Raw genomic sequence first — 21,096 nt, 5'->3', positions numbered from 1 at the left:
AACAAGAGTTTTCTTACACATTACCAAGTGTTGTTAAGGGACCAAAACACATTAAGAGACAAGGTCATATTGGATAAAACCAGCTGCTGAGAGAATCACACACTGGACAGGTAGGTTTTGGTGAGGAGAAAGGGGAGGGAAGAGGTAGTGAAGGGCCCAAAACATAGGTTGATCCTGCCCGGGGGGAGCCTTGCATATCAGGTCAACTGTGGAACATCAAATAGAAAGGTAGAATGGTCCTGCAAGGAGCATAGGAGAGGAAGACTGGAGTCTTTGCCAGTTTTAAATTTTCCAGTTTTAAATTTTGCTTTAGTTGATAACTAAAGAAGAGATAAATATTTTGGAAATTGGAATCATTTCTAAGATTCCGATCCAATGATGAGGTTGTGTGAAAATTCATGAGTAATCATAAATTCTTATCCTGAATTTCATCCAAGGCTTAAGTCAGGTTGAATATAAGAAAGAAATGCAGGAAATCTCAAGCTCCTGGAAGAAGCAACATAAAGGACTTATGGGCAGTGACTGTCCTGCCTTCTCCTGACTCATGCTCGCAGTGCCGCTCTGAGCCTCACCCCAGGTTTATTCCTCAAGCCAGACGTTGAAGACTACCCTGCTGCACGAGAAAATTCCAAAGGTACTGGTAACCCCCAAGGGCTGGGCATGAACAAATCAGTTATTCAACAGTATGTGTTATATCCATATTCTATTCAAGACAAAGGAATTGCTTCCAGTGAGTAAAACCAGGCGACTGCGCAAAAGCCACAGAGAGACAACTGTTGACTGAAATTAGGAAAAACTTCCTAACAGAGGTGATCCAGGATAGACTGTAACATACTAAAATCCCCATCATTAAATGTGTTTCAAGCAGAGGCTGGCTTGTAGAAATTCAGATATTAAGGAGGAGATTGGACCTGACAAGTTTACAATTCACTTCCATTTTCCAGTCCTATAAAATAGAAGAAATCACCACCAGTTACAATGAATTGACAGTTTAGTCAAGAAAACAGAAATTGTGGAAATAATAGCAGATCCAAAGCAACATATAATAAACCAAATTAAAGGTCCAAAAACTCAGTAGAGAAGTACCAAAAACAGCTGTCCTGAAAAAATTCAAGAGACACCCCAAATTTCTTCATACCAAGGAAGATTCATCCCTTTGCATAAGCAGTAATTAGACGGGATTCCTGGTAGTGAAGATAAAGGTGAAGTATGCAGATGATTCAGAGCCGGAAGAATTGCTACACAAGTTCTCATGTAGTCCCCACCAAATTCCTACTTACATGCAGTAGAGAACATGATACTTGCCAATAAATATTAATAATGACCTTAAATAAACAATTTCTTTGCCATCTTATAAGAAAAAGCAGATACGGTTGAATTCTGTTCTCTGCATTTGTGCACACTACAGGTCTTTTCTCAACATTTTGCACTGCAATACATTAGAATTCAAAGTCATGGCTTACCAAACTTAATTGTTAATTCAGAAGATAGGATCCATGACCTCGTGATTTCCCATGGGCTTAGTATCATTACTTACTCTTTTTTCATTTCTGACAGTGCCTGCAGATCAGATTAGAGGTATTCTTAATCCTACTGACAAGAGTCAGCTTGAAACAGGAAAGAGAGATAAAAATTAACAAGGGCCTTATTACTCAGTGTGGTCCAAAGACCAACAGCAATGTTACCACCTAGGAGCTCTGCAACAAAGCAGAACCTCAGCTCTTACCACCCCACTCCCAGATTTGCTGAATCAGAATCTGCATTTTAACAAGACTCCCCCATGAAACAAAAGCAAAAATGAACTACTGGGGACTTCATCAACATAAAAAGTTTTAGGGTAAAATAAAATTAAAAAAAAAAAAAAAAAAAAAGCTTTTAGGGGCACCTGGATGGCTCAGTCAGTTGACCATTCAACTTTTGGTTTCCATTCAGGTCATGATCTCAGGGTCACAGGATCCAGCCCTGAGTAGGGCTCCACACTCAGCACAGAGTATGCTTGAGTTTCTCTCTCCCTCTCCCTCTGCCCCTTCCCTCCCACTCTTTCTCTTTCTAAAATAAATAAATAAATCTTTAAAAAAAAAAAAAAAAGCTTCTACACAGCAAAGGAAACAATCAACAAAAATTAAAAGGCAATCTATGGAATGGGAGAGGCTAGTTGCAAAAGACATCTCTGATAAAGGGATAGTATCCAAAATCTTAAAGAACTTATCAAACTCAACACCCCAAAACCAAATAATCCAGTTAAGAAATGGGCAGAAGACATAAATAGACATTTTTTTCAAAGAAGACAAATAGATGGCCAACAGACATGTGAAAAGATGCTCAACATCACTCATCATCAGGGAAATACAAATCAAAACCATGATGAGATACTACCTCACGTCTGTCAGAATGGCTAAAATTAAGAACACAGGAAACAACAGATGTTGCCAAGGATGTGGAGAAAGGGGCACCCTCTTACATTATTGGTGGGAATCCAACTGGTGCAGCCACTCTGGAAAACAGTACAGAGTTTTCCTCAAAAAGTTAAAAATACATTAAATTTTAAAATCCTCAAAAAAGTTTAAAATACTATCAGGGCACCTGGGTCACTCGGTGGGTTGGGCCTCTCCCTTCAGCTCGGGTTGTGGTCCTGGGGTCCTGGGATCGAGCCCTTCATCGGGCTCTCTGCTCGGCGGAGAGCCTGCTTCCTCCTCTCTCTCTCTTTCTGCCTGCCTCTCTGCTTGCTTGTGATCTCTGTCTGTCAAATAAATTTAAAAAAAAAATCTTAAGATACTACCCTATCACCCAGCAATTGTACTACTAGGTATTTATCCAAAGGATACAAAAATACTGATTCAAAAGGGCTTATGCTGGATGCCTGAGTGGCTCAGTCAGTTAAGCAGCTGCCTTCGGCTCAGGTCATGATCCCAGGGTCCTGGGAATGAGTCTCACATTGGGCTCCTTGCTCAGCGGGAAGCCTGCTTCTCCCACTCCCTCTGCCCCTGCTCATATGCACTCTCTCTCTGTCAAATAAATAAATAAAATCTTCAAAAGGGCTTATGCACCTCAATGTTTATAGCAGCATTATCAACAATAGCCCAATTCTGGAAAGAGCCCAAACATTCATCAACTGAGGAATGGATAAGGAAGATGTGGTTTGTATATATATTCAATGGAATATTTCTCAGCCATCAAAAAGAATGAAATCTTGTCATTTGCAATAACATGGCTGGATCTAGAGTGTACTACACTAAGCAAAATACGTCAGTTGGAGAAAAACAAATACTCTGTGATTTCACTCATATGTGGAATTTAAGAAACAAAATAGATGAACCTAGGGGAAGCAGAAAAAAAGAGAGAGGAAGGCAAACCATAAGAGACTCTTAACCATAGAGGAACTAACTGAAGGCTGCTGGAGGGGACGTAGGGGATGGGCCAAATGGGGAACGGGTATTAAGGAGGGCACTTGTTGTGATGAGCACTGGATGTTATATGTAAGTGATGAATCACTGAATTCTACTCCTGAAACCAATATTACACTGTATGTGAACTAACTAGAATTTAAACAAAAACTTAAAAAATTAAACAGATACCCCCATTATTCATATGTGCCTTAAAATTTGAGAAGTGCTAAACTAGAGAACAATGATTCTGTTGCCTACATTCTGACCTTCACTCCCTAAAAGCTTTAAGAAGAAACAGTAGCTTCTGGAAAACAAAAATGGGAGATAATTACTCAGACTATATTCATTAATGAAATCACTGATCAAGTGTTTGCATTCCTTTAGAAAACTTCCTACTAGTTTAAACTGTACTATAGTACAGCTGTGCTTAAAATGGGCTGGCAGACCCTCTGGTTTGTTCTGACCTAAGTCAGCTGATGAGTGTCGGTCAGTCATTAGACATCAGGGAAAAGGAGAAGAGAGACTTCCACAAGTGCCTGTACCTGGCGAGGTGGCTGTTTCTCATAAACTACTGTCAACAAGCCTAGTAGGGCCTCATCCTTCATAACCTGCAACTTCCTGCCTCTTTGTCCACGGAGGCAAAATCTTTCTGCTGGGGTAACTTCTGAGACACCAGTAGCCCCAAAGAAGGCATGGATGTGGTAGGAGAGGGAACTTTTTCAGCATCCAGATGTGGAAAATGTATAAAACAAAAATAAAGTATTTCCTATAATACTTCCTCAATTCAAAAAGGCCACTGATCACAGGAAACAACTTAGATTTAAGATAGCTTTTCAGGAGGGGTGGTCAACAGTTCTTTAAATAAATCAAACATGATTCCGTTTTTAAAAAGTAAAATTGAGGAGGGCAGTGTTCATGAGAGTATATCCTAGAATCAAGAAAATTTGGTACATCTGTGCTTGATAGTCTCATTGGCCAGTTTTGCTAGCAGGTATTAGCAATTAAGTCTTTACCAGTAAGTGTTTACATGCAAATGCACATGAAAAAAAAAATGATGGTCATTTTCTGCAGTCATCTGTTTCACTGCAGGACTGAAATTCAACCCAGAGGGCAAGAAGGAAGAGAAATATCAAGACCCCACCTTCTCCAAATACATTTGGATTGAAAATCAGATAGATACAAGAGCTTTGTGCTCCTATGAAACTGTGCCTGGCCTCATGTGTGGCCTGAATCTGGTCACCTAACATCCCCTATTTCATGAAGAAAAACCATCTGACCATGGGTGTGTATTCATGGGCTCCAGAGGATGTGGTATTGGTCAGAAGCAGAAAGAGAAACTGAGGTCCTACAAGGGGACAAAAATTGCTCCAAAACACATCGTAAGTCAGCGAGATTCTGAGTCCCTAATGTACAAGCTTAGCTTCTTTCCCTCTCTGACACCTCCTCCTTTAAACTGTTCTGGGTCCTTTGATGTAACAGCCACACTCTTTCCAATAGGAAGTTCTAATAGGAGAACTGCAGTAAGTGCCATCAGGAAATGCAAATTAACACTTCTAACTGTAGGCCAAAGGTAGACAATGGACTTCCCCATCCTGCCTGGGTACAAATATCCTCAAACCACCATTGCCATGTGTCATAGAATTTATAAAGAATCGTCTTTGTTGATGGAAAAGTGAATTCTTCCTATAGCCTTCTGGAAAGTTGTTGTCTACCTTTTTTTTTTCCCCCCCACCATGGAGAAACTCAGAAGGAATAATGGGCGGGAAAACCTGTGTCACAAGGAACTGTGGTTATATTTGCTTTTACACATTGTTCTCTGAAAAATAAAAAAAAACAAACAAACAACAACAAAAGAAAAAAACAAAGACAAACCTAAATGGATAGCTATAAAATGCAAGTTTTTTAAAAGAATTCGTCATAGAGAACTTAAACTTTCAAGGAGAGACACCCCTGGCTTTCTCTCCCCTGAATCCTAAAGCTCCCTCTAGTGACCAAGAACTTAACACTGCTACAGGTATAGATAGTAAACACTTTGTAAGGCTTCTTGTTTTTAGATAGCATCCTCAAGTTTCTATAGCATTTGCACATAGGTCTGAGCATTCAACACAGAAATGTAAAAAACAAAAGTATCCTTTCTCGCATTTAATGGACAAGAAACTGAGGCTCAAATGGGCCAAGGCGTGTAGAGTCACATGGCTGTAACAAGAGTGCTGGAGCTGGAGCCAGGCCTCCCATGTCCTGCTGCACTGCCTCGTGATCTGTGGCCACTGGGCAAAGTCATCCATGACCATTCTCATGAAAGCACTCATGGAAGCCTTTTTAAGGGATCTACATAAGTGGTTCTTGACTTTCAGGAGGTCCCTTTGAGAATCTGATGAGAATTGTGGCCCATACGTAAACAGGAAATACATGGATCACCCTGAAGGGTGTCTACTGACTCTCTAAATTGCCAAGGACCCCACGTTAAAAAGTTACTGACATCTGCTGGATATAATCTTGAGATATCAAGAACTCAGAGCATGAACTTTGAAGTTCTTTACTCTTTCCTTTAATTACGATGTTTTCCATACTTATCCAGTTACCTCTTCACCCCATTGTTCAGAGTATTTACAAGGATTGAACAAATTAGTATATATTTGCTAACATTTAAGGAAAAGCCTGCGGATATTGCCATCAAGGCATTCTAACTTTCCCACAGGCATGCCTGGGATTAGTGGCAAACTGAGATGTTTCTAGGAAAGTAGTAATTTGAAAGCATTTTTTCAAATGTAAGAGCATACCACAGTCTCCTGAGCTGGCTCTGTAGAGAATCTAAAGAAGCAACATAGTGCATAATATATAGATGACTTTTTTCAGTGAACAAAAACCAGTATTGCCTCTAAATTTTCAGCTCTTTTCATCCTAGCATTTCTAATGACTTTGGAAAAGCCCAAATCAACAGTGATGGTTTGCTAGTTCATGTAAGTCTCTTCCACATAAGCTCCATGAGAGTAGGGACCATATCTATATGGATCATTGTATTTCCAACATCCAACATAGCCACCAGCACTATAATACACTCAATAGATATTGGACAAATGACTATGTCAATGGTCATCTCCAAGTGAGCCCCTCTGGGAAACTGCTCCTTTCCCTCCCTAATTAATTGGTGACCTCTGGTTACCTGAAACATTGCGCTAAAACACTCCACATAGACAATCTCAGGTTCCAGATCCTCGAATGTTCTGATGAAAAGTTCTGTCCTCTATTCCGTGACCCACACCCACAGTCTACATTGTGTTATAAACAGACCTAAGCAATGATCACCACTTCCTGCCTTAGCCCTCCCAGAAAGGATGGTTCAGTTTAAAAGGGATGTATTAATCTTTGAGTAAAATGCAGCACTCCAGTGACAGGACCACCCAGCCATCAAGGCTATTAGGAGTGAGTGAGGAAGATCTTTCAGGATCATCTCACACAACCTGTACTCATCATGCCCTTCCCTCCCTCTGAGCTTTCATAGTGTAACTTCCCTCAGCTTTTCATCAACACTGCTCACCTGGTGAAATGTCACCCCAAAGATGTTTCAGCTCTAGTAGTTAACAACTCTCACCTTTTTCATAGCAGAGTTCAGAACTTTATGATCGTGCTAAATTCTTTCAAATATATGTTGTTGTCCCCACCTCTTGCATATGCAGTAAGGCCAGCAAGTGGGGTAGGAGCTGCTCAACTCAAGAATGGACTACAGGGAAAGGGAAGTGGGAGAGAAATGGAAAGATGACAGCAGGGGAAGTACATGGAAGGGCCCATGAGCCAAGAAATGTAGGCAGCCTCTAGAAACTGAATAGGCAAGTACAGGGATTTTCCCCTGATGCTCCCAGAAAAGAAGACACCCTGGCAAACATCTTGATCCCAGCCCAAGGAGAGCCATGTCAGACTTCTGACCTCCATTATTGCAGAATAATACATTTGTGTTGTTTTAAGCAAAAAAAAAGGTGGGGGGGTGTTTCACCCTCCGGTTTATCCTACTTACCTTGATTCTCGCAAATCCAATTTTTTCAGCAGTTACTGACAACATCCCTATGAAAACATGGAGCTTCTCAATAAAGAATTACTGCCTGAGTCACACCAAAGTTGTGATTTCATGTGCAGGTGGAGTCTCAGCATAGCATTGACTTCTCCCAGCTGCCCTGTTGGGTATCACATTTAAATCAAAGTTTGTCAAAATTTTGAGCACAACCTTTGGGATTTTTGTTATATCAAAGTAGCACCTGAGCTAATACTTACTAAATACCCTTCTCTGAGTTGACTCAACTTTAAAACAGTGTTTTGCTTTATAAGTACTATCCATCAAATATTAGGTGTGATGTGCTAAATGCTTTTCCTTAATATATATCAAAATAACAACAAAACTATAAATGGAGAAAACCTTTACATTAAAATAAAATCATAATTATCAAAATTTACAAACAACTCTGCCTATGTTCCCAGGAAAATTGCCTCTAGGTATCCTCAGTGATGTGACTATTCCACTTTGTGAAATACTTTTCTAACATTTTGCTCTCACCCTCCCCATGTCTCTACCCAAACTTACATATTCACTCTCAGCAGGATAGGTGAATATACAACAGGTCCCCAAATGGGAACTCACTTGGCTTCTTTGTTCTCTGCCCCTGCTTCCTGTTCCACTAAAATCCTACTCCACAATTCTTCTAGAACTACTAGGTTTTGCTAGATGTCTTTGGAAGTTGAGTCTGGGTTTTTGTGAGAGAAAAAGGTTCCACCTATTTGTTTACCTAAAAGGGAGTTCTTCCTGGCCATTTTGCCCAGTGATGCTATCTAAAGATCAGGAAGATCAGTTCACTGAAGTGCTAGAATGAAGATCTCCAATATGTAGTTACTAGTCTCATGTGGTTATTTGAACTTAAGTTAACAGAAGTGAAATAAAATACACAAAGATAAACCCGAAATGGATAAAAGACCTCAGTGTGAGACAGGAATCCATCAGAATCCTGGAGGAGAATATAGGCAGTAACCTCTTCGATATCAGCCACAGCAACTTCTTTCAAGATATGTCTCCAAAGGCAAAGGAAACAAAAGCGAAAATGAACTTTTGGGACTTCATCAAGATCAAAAGCTTCTGCACAGCAAAGGAAACAGTCAACAAAACAAAGAGGCAACCCACGGAATGGGAGAAGATATTTGCAAATGACAGTACAGACAAAAGGTTGATATCCAGGATCTATAAAGAACTTCTCAAACTCAACACACACAAAACAGATAATCATATCAAAAAATGGGCAGAAGATATGAACAGACATTTCTCCAATGAAGACATACAAATGGCTATCAGACACATGAAAAAATGTTCATCATCACTAGCCATCAGGAAGATTCAAATTAAAACCACATTGAAATACCACCTTACACCAGTTAGAATGGCCAAAATTAGCAAGACAGGAAACAACGTGTGTGGGAGAGGATGTGGAGAAAGGGGAACCCTCTTACACTGTTGGTGGGAATGCAAGTTGGTGCAGCCACTTTGAAGAACAGTGAGGAGATTCCTCAAGAAATTAAAAATAGATCTTCCCTATGACCCTGCAATTGCACTACTGGGTATTTACCCCAAAGATACAGATGTAGTGAAAAGAAGAGCCATCTGTACCCCAATGTTTATAGCAGCAATGGCCATGGTCGCCAAACTGTGGAAAGAACCAAGATGCCCTTCAACGGACGAATGGATAAGGAAGATGTGGTCCATATACACTACGGAGTATTATGCCTCCATCAGAAAGGACGAATACCCAACTTTTATAGCAACATGGACGGGACTGGAAGAGATTATACTGAGTGAAATAAGTCAAGCAGAGAGAGTCAATTATCATATGGTTTCACTTATTTGTGGAGCATAACAGATAACATGGAGGACATAGGGAGATGGAGAGGAGAAGGGAGTTGAGGGAAATTAGAAGGGGAGTGAACCATGAGAGACTATGGACTCTGAAAAATAATCGAGGGTTTTGAAGGGGCAGGGGGTGGGAGGTTGGGGGAGCCAGGTGGTGGGTATTAAGGAGGGCACGTATTGCATGGAGCACTGGGTGTGGTGCAAAAACAATGAATTCTGTTACGCTGAAAAGAAATTTAAAAAAAAGAAAAAAGAAAAAAAAAGAAGTGAAATAAAATGAAAAATTCAGTTCATCAAGATATTAGGCACATTACAAACATTCAGTTATTGCCACATGTGGCAATGGCTGCCATATTGGACAACTCAAATATGGAGCATCATTGTTACATTAGGCAATACTGTTCTCAAATAATTATTAATGATATTTTTAGAAAGAGTCCATCAGACTTTAATTCCATCAAGCCTTCCACTGTATTTTCTCACTCCATACTTCTACCTGAAAGCATACCTGCAACCGTTCTCATCCTTTTGCTTTCTGCGCTGCTCTCAGAATAGGGGTTGCCCTTCTTTCTGTTCAAGAAATATCTTTTTGCTTGTGCTCTGAAGACGACCTGATGTATTGCCTCAAGGATCTTACTCCACGAAATAAGCTCTCTTTAGCTTGTTTCTACCTTAATTATTTTAAGTTGTGAAATTCACCATGCATAAAAGAATAATAAGCACATCTGTTTGGGTTAAATAATCATAAAAATACAAGCCCGCGTGTGCCCATCACCCAGGTCACTAGAGCACTGTTAGTACCTTCAAATGGGGATATTTGGTATACACCTCCATTGTATCTCCCTCCCACCCAAGAGTAAGCGCTAGCCTTTCGTTAGAGTTTTAACACCTATGTATGGAGACTTATGCAATGTATTGTTTAGTTTTAAATTTCATGTAAATGAAATCATACTGGTTATATTTTGTGAGGCATTTCTTTTGCTCACTATTATGCTTCTGAGATTTACCTCTTTGGGTGTGTATATAGTGGCAGTTCCTTTATTTTCACTTCTGTTGAGTATTTCATTTCATGATAACTCACAAGATTCCTTTACTTTTATTTCTGTATAGTATTCTATTACATGTCTAATCTATAATTTATTTATATGTTATTACTGTTGGATATCTGAGCTATTTTCAGCTGGTTTTTATCATAAGCAATACTATTTAGACATTTTTGTAGTTATGTCCTAATACATATTAAGGATTTCTTTTAGGGAAATGGCTTTCAAAAAATTTTTAACACAACTCATAACAAGAAATGTTTTACAACATAATCTAACATTATTAATAGAATACAAAAACTTGGGAACCTGGGTGGCTCAGTGGGTTAAAGCCTCTGCTTTCGGCTCAGGTCATGATCCCAGGATCCTGGGATCGAGTCCCGCAACGGGCTCTCTGCTCAACAGGGAGCCTGCTTCCTCCTCTCTCTGTGCCTGCCTCTCTGCCTACTTGTGATCTCTGTCTGTCAAATAAATAAATAAAATCTTAAAAAAAAAAAAAAAAGATTTACTGATTGGCATTTTGGGGCGCCTGGGTGGCTCAGTGGATTAAAGCCTCTGCCTTCGGCTCAGGTCATGGTCCCAGGGTCCTGGGATCGAGCCCCGCATCTGGCTCTCTGCTCAGCAGGGAGCCTGCTTCCCTTCCTCTCTCTCTCTCTCTGCCTACTTGTAATCTCTGTCAAAAATAAATAAATAAAATCTTTAAAAAAAAAAAAAAAGAATACAAAAACTTACTAACAGCAATCCAAAAAATTAACAAAATAATACACCACCGGGACGCCTGGGTGGCTCAGTTGGTTGGGCCGCTGCCTTCGGCTCAGGTCATGATCCCAGAGTCCTGGGATCGAGTCCCACATCGGGCTCCTTGCTCGGCAGGGAGCCTGCTTCTCTCGCTGCCTCTGCCTGCCTCTCTGCCTGCTTGTGTGTACTCTCTCTCTGACAAATAAATAAATAAAATCTTAAAAAAAAAAATAATACACCACCTTATCATCAGCAATACATCCTGATATTTTCTATTTCTATTCTGTTCTGTTTAATTCTATCATACTCTTGTTTACATTTCTTGTTTTTGTTTTTAAGGCTGATTCACCCACCAGTGTGATCTGACCGTAACAAAAAAAAAATTAAAATGGCTTTAGGACATAAACCTAGGAATAACACTGTTAGGTTGCAAAGCATGTACAGGTTTTAACTGTCCTAGGTAATGTAAACCATGTTCCATGGCACTCTCTCAATTTATACTCTCTTCATCAGGACATATAAGTTACATTGTTCCAAGGCCTTGCTAACTTGGTGACAAATGAACTTTATTATTATTTTTTTTCAGTGTTCCAAAATTCATTGTTTATGCACCATACCCAGTGCTCCATGCAATATGTGCCCTCCTTAATACCCAACCACCAGGCTCATCCAAGCCCCAACCCCCCCAAAACCCTCAGTTTGTTTCTCAAATAAACTTTAAAAAAGTTTTCTCATTTGTTGATATTACATGGTAGCACATTGTAGTTGCATTTCCATAGTTACTAATAAGATAGAGCATATTTTCCTGTTTATGGACCATTTGTGTTTCCTCCTCCCTGAAATACCTGTTTATATATTTTGGCCATTTTTCTATTAGGATATCTACATCTTATATATTCATAGAAGTCCTTTAAAATTTTTGAGGTGCTGATCCTTTTTGGAAATGAGTTACAAATATTATGACCCACTTCGTGGCTTGTCCTTTGACTTTGTTCAATATGGTTTTTAATGAACTGCAGTTATGTGTAATATAGTTGAATTTATCAGTCTTTTCCCCTGTGATTTGCATTTTGTTTGTTCTTTAATGTTTTAAAAATTCCTTCTGTATCAGAAGGTTGTATTAAACTACATAGTCTTCTAAAAGCTCTATGCTTATCCTTTCACAGTTAATTCTTTCATCCACCAAAAATTGATTTTTATGTATGGTACAAGGTAGGGATATAATTTTGTTTTTTAATCTACATGGATCTTGCCAGCACCATTTATTACATGGTTGATCTTTTTCTTCAGTGAACTGCAATGACTCATCATGAATCAAGCTTGCATGCATTGTTTGGTTTGTTTCTATGCCCTCTCTTCTGATCCACGGATCCATTTGTCTACCTCTGGATCAATACAATGTCTGAGTCATTACAGTGTTATAATCAGTCCTGTATCTTGGTAAGGCAAGCCCCTCCACACCTTGTTCTTCTTAAGTTTCTGGGCTACTTTTGAACTTTCCTTGTGTCTTTTTTTAATTTAAAGACACTATTGAAGTGCAGTTGAGATTTAATAAACTATACATATTTAAGATGTATAATCTGATAAATTTTGACATATGTATATAACTGTGAAACATCACCACATTCAAAATAATGGACATAGGCATTATCACCTCCCCCAAATTTTCTCCTTTTTATGAATCCTCCTGAAAGAACTTCCTTGCCAATCCCAAAACCCCTATCCTCAAGCAACCACCACTTTTTGTCAGTATAGATTAGCTTGCATTTTCTAGAAATTTACATAAATGAAATTATATGGTATATATTCTTTTTAGTCTAGCTCCTTTTACTAAGTATAAAGTTACATTGAGGTCCATCCATATTGTGTGTCTACAGCATATTATTTGTTCAAATTGCTGAGTAGTATTCCATTGTGTAATACAGCTATTTGTTTATCATACAATAATGGACATGGGAGTTGTTTCCAGGTTTTGGCTATTAAATATCCTTGAGTCTTCTAATACAGTACAGTTAAGTTATTTGGAAAATATTTGATTCTGTTGGTCTTGCTGTTAAGGCTTGCTATGTGGGAAAATGGAAGCATTTATTCTCAGACTAATTTTGTCCCGCTACTGAGGCAAAGTTCTTCTGAGTACTCCACTGAATGGATTAATGATAGTGAGATTTTGGACTCTGGTTGGTGGAAGCAGGAACCATCACTATATGGGTCTTGTGAATTGTATCCTGCAATCCTTTTGGGTGTTTCTTCCCCCCAGCCTCAGGTAGTTCCCTCTATGTGAAACTCTACCTGAAATCCATGCATCAGGTATGCATGGATCAGTATGTAACTGAAAACTTGAGGGGGACTCTGCAGATCTCCAAAGTCCTCTTTCTGTGCAGTTCTGCCCTCCCTGGTATGCTTCCCTGCACTGTCTGTCACATGTGCTTCCCCAGATTTCCAGCTCCATCTCTTTAATTCAGGCTTGGGTTCTACCCCTGCACATGAGCTGAAAAGCCTCTCCGGGCAGTGAATTAGAGCAATTGTAGGGTTCATCTGGCTTGTTTCCCATCACTCGGAAACCACTATCCTTCATTACCTGATCTCCAAAATCTGAAAAATTGTTGTTTTATAAAGTTTTTCAAAGTTTTTTTAAAGTTTTTTAAAGTTATTCCTGGTGAGAGGATATATCTGGTCCTTGTCACTCCATTCCCTCTTGAATGGAAGCAAAAGTCTGGAAGTCTCCTTGTGTATTTTGTGACTTTTAACTGTGAGCTGCAAATTTTCCCTAGGACTTTGGAGTAATTCTTTGAAACTTGATCTAGAGTTTATTTCCTTGAGAAAGAATTTATATTTGCTTTTGTCAGTGAGTTGAAAACTCTATCAGTTAAGGACCCCTTTAAAATTAAATTCTTCACTTGAGTTGTGCAAACAAGAAATTCTCAAGCAGTATTCCCTGCCTCACTCAACACCATTGTTGAGACAGAAAAGCTTTCTTACGACCTCCTTCTGCATGGCAAAGTTCATTTCTTATTCACCTTTATACAGGGCCTTGGGAGTCCCAACTTTGTGCATGTTTCCTCTATTCAAAATACTACATGGGCAGGACCTACATGTTAGGTCTTGTCTCCCTCACTCCATGGAACCAGCAAAAGAAAAGTTCACCATCTCCAGAATTCAGACACACTATTCTGATGCGCTGACAGAATCAGGACTACATTTGTACCTCTTCTTTTCTACTAACTCCCTCTCAGCAGCCAATAACACATTCAGTAGCTATTGCCATTACATACTCACTTGATTATGGATCTTCTCTCAGCTACGGCCTTCTTTCACATCTGCCAAGTTTTTAAAAGGTGCTGTCTACAGCTGTCTCTGTTTTCTAATCTTTAATTCATGCTCTAACCTATTGTAGTCTGTATCTTCTGCTAGGTCTCCAATAAAACTGGTTTTTAGAAAGCCAACAATGATGACTTCCTTCTCCAAATCCAATGGACACTTCTTATCCCATCCTACTTAAATAATCTGTACTATCTGGCATTTTGATCACTCTTTTCTTTTTGGCTTCTTTTACTTCATTCTTTCTAATTCTACTTCCACCTCCAATTTCTTCTCACTGGATTCTCTTTTGTTCATTTCTTCTCAATGCTCTAAAAAGAGTATCTCCAATGATGGGAAACAAGCCAGATGAGCCCTACAATTGCTCTAGTTTACTACTTGGAGAGATTTTCCCCTGATTTTCTCTTTGTGGCATTATCTTTCACCACGTCTCATGAACCATGTACTACCAGCTGCCAAAACTGGAACCATTCATTCTTTCTCCCTCCTTAGTAAAAATCTCACTTGCATTGGCACAATGCTGCCCAGAATGACCTATACCCCAGACTTCCTAGCATTTAAATAGGAAGCATTTAAACACGACTACCTTATGGCCAACAATATAGAGATGTTATATGGGGTTTTCAGGAAGACTACTTAAAGGAAGCTGATTCATCTGGGAAGGCCCTTCTCAGAGGTGCTTCTCTCTTTCTTCCATCTTCTGTCCTGCAACATGGACATGATAACTGGAGATCCAGCATCCATCTTGAACATGATGCGACTTTGAAACTGGAAGCTATGTAGTAAGATGATAAAGCAGAAATATAGGAGCATGGCTCTCTACTGACCCCAGGGAGCCATATCAGCCTAAATCATCTACCTCTGGACTTCTTTTATGGGAGAAAAGTGAACTTCTGTGTTTAAGCCTCTGTTATTCTGGAGGACAGGGGAGGGTTATAAACAGCAAGTCAAGGCTGAAGTTAACACATCTGCCAACTCTCAAACTTAGTCATAGAAGATTCTTTTTCTTCCTTGCCTCCCTCATTTAATAAATCCTGCTGACTTTGACCCCTAAATATCTCTCAAATCTTCCCTTCCCTCTCATTTCATGCTACCCGAGTTTACTTCAAGATCTATGTTTTTTGCTTAGACTAACACAGTGACCACTGAAGCAGGTTTTCTCTCTCTCTTTCTTTTTTTAATATATTTTATTTGAGAGAAAGCACAAGTCGGGGGTGGGGGGCAGAGGGAGAAGCAGGCTCCCTCCAGGGAACCTGACATGGGGCTCTACCCCAGGACCCCAGGATCATGACCTGAGCCGAAGGCAGATGTTTAACGGACTGAGACATCCAGGTGCCCCTGAAGCTGGTTTTGTAAAACATAAGCCTACCTTGTCTTTCAACCATTTAAAACCTATACACACCCATAACCTATGGAATAAAATCTAAAATCCTTAGTATTGCTTCCTTGGCCCTTGCCTATCAGATAACTGCCTTCTTTTCCTTCTCTTCCATTTCAAACCTTATTGCCAATAACATATATTATATGATGGGGTTTTATTTATTAAACATACCAAGTTGTTTCATGCTTCTGTGCCTTTGCACATATTGCCTGTTTTCCACAGGATGTCTTTCTCCTTTTGTTCATCTTTTTGTCCTTTAACTTCCTATTCACATATCAGCTCATTAAGCTACTCTTCTTTGATGCACCCCATCTCTCTCCAACGTTTCTTTTACTCTGCCTTCTCTATATCGTGTACATATTTACATCACTGAGTTTATTATGTAATAATTTTTGTTTATATTTTTGCCTTCCCTCCTACACAATGAGTTCTGAGAATGGGAAATACCCCACTGATCTCTGCATGCCCAGCAAATAGTGCAGTGGAATTCCTAGCTAATTACATATGTGTAAAACTTTGTCCTGAATAAATAAAATTATGTTTTATGAAGATTATGCAGAAATTAATAAGTGAAACATAATAGTTATAATGATCTTCAAGAGTGTTTTCTCTAAAAACTAAAGAGTTGGGTAATAGAGTTTTGATAAATTTGATATAGACCAAAAGTCAGCAGAAAAAGGAATATAATAGTAATATCCACCCAGTGGTAGTATTGAACAAATTCTGCAAGCCTGTTCTCATAAAGGGCTTGGTTAGTAAGGTACTTGAACATACTTCAATTGTGATTATTATTAATGTATAATTGTGTCACAGAGCACCCCCAAAAAAGTTATGAATGATGTTACAGAAATTGTGTGGCAGAAAGATATCTAAACACTTTTAAAGATTCTGCTGGGAAATTAGTTTCACAAAAGTAAAAAAAAATAAGGGTTTTCCTTCCTAAAAATGAGTTCAGTACACAGCTTCCTGAAGTGGTAGTTATTGCTTGAGATTGGAAGATAGCCAATTACTTGCATGAGCCCATTTCATCACTGAAAATAGAGCCATAAAGCTAGCTGTGTGACCCACCTTTTTTTTTTTTTTTAAGATTTTATTTATTTGACAGAGAGAGACACAGTGAGAGAGGGAACACAAGCAGGGAGAGTGAGAGGGGGAGAAGCAGGCTTCCCGCTGAGCAGGGAACCCCATGCGGGACTCGATCCCAGGACCCTGGGATCATGCTCTGAGCTGAAGGCAGATGCTTAATGACTGAGTTCTTTTTAACCTGCATGAAGAGCAGGTTAAACTCTGACTCTCCTTCAAGAATTCAAACCAGATTTCCAAGAAGTTGAGCTTGGGTATTTGCTTGCATTTTATATAAATGTATAAACAAAGCAATGTTTTAGAAGAATCTGGGAGGAGTGTGCGAGGGAATTGAAACAACAGACACATTGTCTAGGTTTTCTCTGGTATGAGATATTAAAGGAATGATCGTAGCTTCACACATACTGCATGTTTGTGCAGTAATTATGCTTTACAATTGGTTCTGGTTTCTCCATTAATGCCAAAGATTCCTTTTTAGAATGTGAGAAATCTTTTTGGCTCCAGCATACCAGTTACAAACATTCTTTGGTCTTTTTATGCTTAATGATAGTGTTTTAAAAGCTATACTTTGTATAAATCTGGTGTGTGTGTGTGTGTGTGTGTGTGTGTGTGTGTGTGTTTTGGAGCCATGGATAGGGCTGGGATATAGGGGAAGAAAAGAGAAAACGGGGTTTGGAGGACTATGTTTTAAAAGTAACTCACATGGCAACCATTCACAGTCAAAAAAGAGACAACAAAATGTCAAAAGAAAAACAGTCCCAAAACATAAGTTTAGAATTCTTACTGATGAAATTCATTTAGGTAACAACAAAACCTCATTACACACATGCATGGGGTATATATCTAGCTATAATTATCTACTGTTCTTCCTGATTTGCCTAAGAACATCCACTTGACTGGCCCCAATGATGAAAAGGTAGCAGCATTGTTTTAATGTATCCCACACAACAGAGTTTAAATTGAATTTGCTAAAAATTAGCTTATCCTTTTTTATTTCATTCTGATGCATAGGTTTAGAACACTCTAAATGATTCTGGTATCTTTTCTACTTTTGTCCTTTTCCAATATTTATTAGTAAAGGTATCATGAAAAAAGGGATGAATTACTGTTATTCTGATATATTTTCCTTTTTTAATCTTTAATTTTATTTTTCTTTTAGAGCGAGAGGAAAGGAAGGGATAGAGGGAGAGGGAGAGAAAGACAATTTTTTTTAAGTTTTTTTTTTTTTTTTAAATTGGAGAGAGACAGAGAGCAGAGCTATGGAGAGAGAGCACAGTTGCAGGGAGAGGCAAAGGGAGAGAGAGAAGCAGACTCCTCACTGAGCAGGGAGCCCAATGTGGGGCCCAATCTCAGATCCTGGGATCATGACCTTAGCCAAAGGCAGACACTTAACAAGTGAGCCACCTAGGTATCCCGGTAGAGAGAGAATCTTAAGCAGGCTCTACATGTAGCATGGAGCCCAGTGCAGAGCCCAATGTGGAGCTCAATCTCATGACCCTGAGATCATAAGCTGAACTGAAATCAAGAGTCCGACGCTTCACCAACTGAGCCGCTCAGGCACCCCCCCCACCACCACTTTCTTTAGGTAATAATAACATAGCTACTGTTATCAACACCTATTATATGTCAGGTGTTATGCTAGGTATTTTCACACACAGTTCTATCACTAACTAGCAAATTATCTTCTCCACACTAACATCTCCTTTTTCTTTATTTTTTAGTCAAGTATAATTAACATATAGTGCCATACTAGTTTCAGGAGTACAAGTCTATACATTTCTCAATGGTCATCAAGATAAGTACACTCCCTTCATCTGTTTTACCCATCCTATACCCACCTCCCCTCTGGAAACCAACAGTTTGTTCTCTGACTTTAAGAGTCTCGTTTTTCATTTGTCTCTTTTTTTCCTTTTTTGTTTATTTGCTTCTTAAATTCTACATATGGGTGAAATAATTTGATATCTGTCTTTCTCTTACTTATTTCACTTAGCATTATACCTCTAGGTCCATCCATGTTGTTCTAAATGGCGTGATTTCATTCTTTTTATGGTTGAGTAATATTTCATTATACACACACACACACATCTTTATTCATCCAACTGTGGATGGATACTTGGGTTGCTTCCATATTTTGGCTATCGTAAATAAACAATTAACAACAAATGTAATTTTTTGCAAATTATTTTTACAAATTAATTGCTATTGTTGCAAATTTACAATAAACTGCTACGATAAACATATGGGTGCTTACATTTTTCAAATTAGTGTTTAGTTTTCTTCCAATACCCAGTAGTGGAATTACTGGACCATATGGTAATTCCACTTTGAAGTTTTTGAGAAACCTCCATACCATCTTCACAGTGGCTGTACCAATTTGTATTCCCACCAACAGTGCACAAGGGTTCCTTTTCCCTTTGCATCTTTGCTAACACTTGTTATTTCTTGTCTTCTTTATTTAACCATTCTGACAGGTGTAAAGTGATATCTCATTATGGTTTTAATTTGCATTTCTCTGATAATTAGTATTGTTGAGCATTATTTCACTTTTCTCTTGACTATCTGTATGTCTTCTTTGGGAAAATATCTATTCAGGTCCTCTGCCAATTTTTAATTGGATTATTTGTTTTTTTGGTGTTGAGTTGTGTAAGTTCTTTATATGTTTTGCATATTAACCCCTTATTGGATACATTATTTGCAAATATCACCTCCCTTTCAGTAGGTTGCTTTTTTGTTGATGGTTTCCTTTGCTATACAGAAGCTTTTTATTTTGGTGAAGTCCAAGTAGATTAATTTTGCTTATCTCCCTTGCCAGAGGAAACATCTATGGCCAATGTCAAAGAAATTGCTATGTTTTCTTCTAAGAATTTTATGATTTCAGGTCTCTCATTTAGGTCTTTAATCTATTTGAATTTTTTTTTTTATGGTGTAAGAAAGTCGTCCAGTTTCATTCTTTTGGAAGTAGCTGTCCAGTTTTCCCAGCACCATTTGTTGAAGATGCTGTCTTTTTCTCATTGCCTATTCTTCCTCCTTTGTCATAGATTAACTGACCATAAAAGCATGGGTTTGTTTCCAGACTATCTATTCTGTTCCACTGATCTATTTTTTGTGACAGTACCATACTAATTTGACACACACTAATATTTCCTTGAGCATAAGAATCTATATAATAAAAGTACATACACAATGGAGTTGTAAAAATTAATATAAATTACTTAGAATAATAAGCCTGGTACATAATAAGCACTCAGTAAATGTTCAGTATTATTATTTACTATTATTTAAGTTAATCCTTGTAATACATCATAAACACTAGGTAAATGTTTGGTATTACTATTATTGGCTGTTATTTAAATTAATTCTCAGAACCATCTTTTGAAAAAGATATTATGATCCCATTCTACAGATGAGAACATTGAGGCTCAGAGGCTAAGAAAGTGCTCAAAGTTACCCAGCTAATAAGCATCACAGCTGGAATTTGAACCCATTTCTGCGTGTCTTTGAAGGCCATGCTCTACATTATCCTACGTTGCCTCCTCAACATGCCAGTCTTTCACTCTTACCTTTGGCATGTGTTCTTAACCCCTTTGTGTCTCAGTTTCTTCATTTATAAAATGGAAATAATAATAGTGCCTACTTCCCAGGGTTGTTAGAATAAGCACTCAAATAAATATTATTATCCTGATGTTTGTCCTAGCAATGACATTGCTTTCTAAAACTTAGGGCTACCTTAAAACCTCTTATGCAAGATAAGAAAAAAAAAAATGACTGGCTATACAGTAAAGTGATGACTAATTTTAACCTCATCTTTCACCCAGTGACATGATTATTATACTAACGGTCCTTTTAATCTGCTTAACATTTTATTCCTGAATTTCTCTTTGAACCTCTCTTGGAAGAACCTTAACATCTTTATGTAAAAATAACAGACCCAAACCACCTGAAATAACAAAAGTGGGGATTTTTTTTTAAAGGGGATCTGTTTGTTCTGGAATACCATAAAAGAAGTCTGCTAATTCAGCAGATTACTAGCTTCAAAGCAGTTCAACTTGACCAACTCGGAAGCCAAAACAGTCTTCTTGGTCAGCATACAAATGTGAATGTAACTAGCCTGACAAGTGCATTATAAAAGTTGTATGTAAAAGAAAAGCGTAAAGTAGTGGCCAGGGAAAGAGTGACTCTCCATTGTGATGGGAGTCTAGTTCATGATTACAAATTTGTTACATCAAAAGCCATAATTAATATTTTATGTCATCCAATCTGGCT

This window comes from Martes martes (genome assembly GCF_963455335.1).
Source record: "Martes martes genome assembly, chromosome: 10".
NCBI lineage: Eukaryota > Metazoa > Chordata > Mammalia > Carnivora > Mustelidae > Martes > Martes martes.
Note: the sequence above shows the minus strand (reverse complement) of the source record.